The sequence below is a fragment of the Alosa alosa genome, chromosome 21, assembly GCF_017589495.1.
Source record: "Alosa alosa isolate M-15738 ecotype Scorff River chromosome 21, AALO_Geno_1.1, whole genome shotgun sequence".
Classification (NCBI taxonomy): Eukaryota; Metazoa; Chordata; class Actinopteri; order Clupeiformes; family Clupeidae; genus Alosa; species Alosa alosa.
The window spans coordinates 9,285,300-9,288,943 of record NC_063209.1 but is presented as its reverse complement, the minus strand read 5'-3'; positions in this window follow the sequence as shown (position 1 = coordinate 9,288,943).

The window sequence follows — 3,644 nt, the reverse complement described above, 5'->3', positions numbered from 1 at the left end:
ACAGTCTGACTCTCTTTAGACTACAGATCCTGTTCACACTGCATGAAAAGTGTGATTTTCGTCCCCGTAAACGACCGGAGATCTCCCTCATTTTCGGTAGTTGACGACAATTTGCAACCAACTGCAACCAACCAACTCTGCCTTAAAAGCAGAGGAAAGATTGATTAGGCTATATATAAGTAGCTACTTGCCATTGTGTGTGCATCCATGGTAAGTCGTTTTAACATTTAAAGTTATGGCAAGCCATCTGCAATTAATTATGCCTAGAAGCAATAAAAGTACAGATACTGATAATAAACTAAATGCCTGTATTGAAGTATTTTGATTCCTGGCGCTAGTAGGCATTTTAACAGCAACTATGCACAAAACATTAGGCTACCTCCCGTCAGAGCACCTTAATTAGCAATAACATGCGGTGATGGTTCTGTAGCCTCCTTAACAGCTCGGGAATATCAATGCAGCAGAGGTATGTTTGTCACCTACATATTTATGTTTTTACAAGCAAACTTTTTGCATCAGCTTCAAATTCATTGTGACGCTATACGGGTCTCATGAATGATAGATTAATGTTATTATGTAGGTCGGAAGTTATCAGAACATACTGTGAAACAAAATTTTCGCATTACAACTTTGCTGATAACATTTCAAATAAATGCCAGTTTTTGTGTAAACTAGACGTGTTTCATAGCCTTTCGCTTGTGTGTAGTTATTTGCTAGATTTTGACAAGAGCTTGTGATAGCATGGGCTCACGCAAACTGTCAAACATAGTCCACTAGCTTATTTGGTGCACCCCTCTTCTTTAAGCTTATATCTTAATGTGTCTATCAACACACTGTATAGAACTAACTCTAACTATATAGAATGTGGTGATATCAGAGCAAGATGTTACAGATGGCAGATAGGCAGAGATTTCAGTGGCATCAAAATAAGGCACCAAAATCCATGTTGTTATTCGATGTCATTGCTACTGTCTGCCATACTGCCAATCCTATATTCAGTGTATTTGAATAGTATAATGTGGGATGGGATTACATTTCAGGACAATAATGCAATAATTGCAATAATGCAATAAATTGGTTCCATTATTATGACCGCCGCACAGCGAAGCGGCGGTCATATAGGTTTAGTCAGATTTTTTTTTTTTTTTTTTTTTTTTTCGCATGCCCAAATTTCCGTCAATGATTCCCGGGACACTGAAAGACCGGGGTACACGAAACTTGGTGGACATGTAACCCCACATGGATAGCATGGAACCATCGTTTTTCGTTTTGATCTGTAGCCCCTCCGCTGAATTGGACCCCCCCAAAGGAGGGTAGGGCAGACACAGTTTTCTGTGAATATCTCGAAAACCGTAGGGTTTAGGAGGACCATTTTTTTTTTGTATGTTGATCTCAAGGGGCCATGTCAACCCATTCCATAACCACTCATTTCATGTATAGCGCCACCTAGTTAAACACAAAAAAGTAAAAATGAGGTGGTGTAATTGAAGGTATCTGTGACCTAACATAGTCAAAACTGCACAAAATTGGAAGTGTAGGATCATTATGACACCCTATGTATGCACGCCAAGTTTTGTGGAATTCCGTTCATGGGGGGGCCACACAATAAATTAATTTATGTTACTATACACCAACTGGCCTGTAGGTGGCCGGAGACAGTTTTCTGTGAATATCTCGAGAACCGTAGGGCCTAGGAGGTCCACCTTTTTTTTTGTATGTTGGTCTTAAGGGGGCATGTCAACCCATCCCATTACCACTTATTTCATGTATAGCGCCACCTAGTTAAAAATTAAAAAGCAAAAAATGAGGTGTTTTCATCTCAATATCTCTGGCTGACAAGGTCAAAACTGCACGAAATTAAAAGAGTAGGATCATTATGACACCCTCTGAATGCATGCCAAGTTTTGTGTACTTTCGTTCATGGGGGGCCTTACAATAAAATAATTTATGTGTACATTTAGTGACGTACACCAACAAGGATTCCCGGGACACTGAAAGACCGGGGTACACAAAACTTGGTGAGCATGTACCCCCACATGGATAGCATGGAACCATCATTTTTCGTTTTCATCTGCAGCCCCCCCGCTGAACTGGACCCCCCGAAAGGAGGGTAGGGCAGACACAGTTCTCTGTGAATCTTTTATGGTATGTTGGTCTCAAGGGCCCACATCAACCTGGCTCATAATCACTCATTTGTGATTTGCCCCGGTAAAAAATGAAAATCAGTAGGATTAAAAGAAAGCCAAAATAAATATTCATCATCATCATCATGGCTGCATTTTCAGTATTGGCGAGAAGTAGTCGCTTGTCCACTAGATGGCGATCGTTGCAGTGAGACGTAATTTTGTTGGAAGTTAAAAGTGGGTTGGAAAAACAATGGACGCCATACAAGGACTGTAATTTACCGCAGCGAACATCTAATAAGGATAGGGGCGATGTTCACATGAAGTGTAATTCCCATTTCTTCTTGAAGCCGAAATAAATCTAAGGATGTTTCTCGACATGCTTGGTTTTACTGCAGGTAATGCTTAATCTTGTAATATCAATAAGGACCTAGGTAATGTTACCGTTAGCGTTGGTTGAGTGATGGAGGCATTTGATTGATTGCATTTGTAGAAAACTATAAATGCGGTTATACCAAGCAAATTGATAGCAGCACTGTTTGTATCTTTCGACTGTCATTTATTGCACGTGCTACAAAAATCATTCTGTGCAATGGAAGATTTACCAACGCTACAATCGGTCTGATACAGTTTTGCCTATACATGCGTGAGACTGAGACGCCTGTTTATTTTGTTTTAAGTGCGTGCAGGGTGTGAGAGGGGAATCGATGTGCTTTGATTACAGCTTGGTAGTTGTAGTCTGTGAAATTAAAAAGCACGTGTGTGTGAAGTATCCAAACAATGACACCTTCATTTCATTATGGCTGCTTTAGCAAAACACCTTAAGCTACTGTGTAGTGGGTCCCATTTAGAAGTGGCTACTTCATTCGCTTTTCCCTTGACTCATGGAGCTGCGTGAATGTTATTACAACTTTTCGCCACGATATGACAGTTTAAGTCCGCTTGATACTGTAAGCATGCGTTAGCCATTGGTTTCCAAAGGAGATTTTATTTGTGTCGCCAGCATAGCCTATTGACAATTTATGTTGTCAATAGGCCTACCTTATAATCCTACCTGTAGCTTAGGGAAGCTAACAACTTTCTATTAGGATCTAGTTTGTTAGTTACCGCTTTTGTCATAACTCCCTGATGCATTTTTGCATTTAGAATAGCCAGAGCGTGTATATCTCAATCGAAAAATTAAACAATATCGGTGCCTATGGACTAGGCTGGGTGAACCCAGCCTGATCTGCCCGCCATTTATTTTTGATTTCTTAAAAGATTGAGCTTGGTCTGATGAAAGCCAGACTAGCCATGGACCTCAGTTAAACAATGCAAGGGAACATGAATCAGCCTATATTTGCACTAACAATAACGGACAAAAGCTTTTCAACTTTGGCCCGTTAAAATGTGTATGAACAGTCTAGCGGCATGATTTCATCAAGGCCCATTTGGACATGTCAGTTATTTGCACCACTGGTTAGATGTAAAACAGCATTTCGTTTCAGACTAGGCTACTGTTACTTAATTTGTGCATTAACA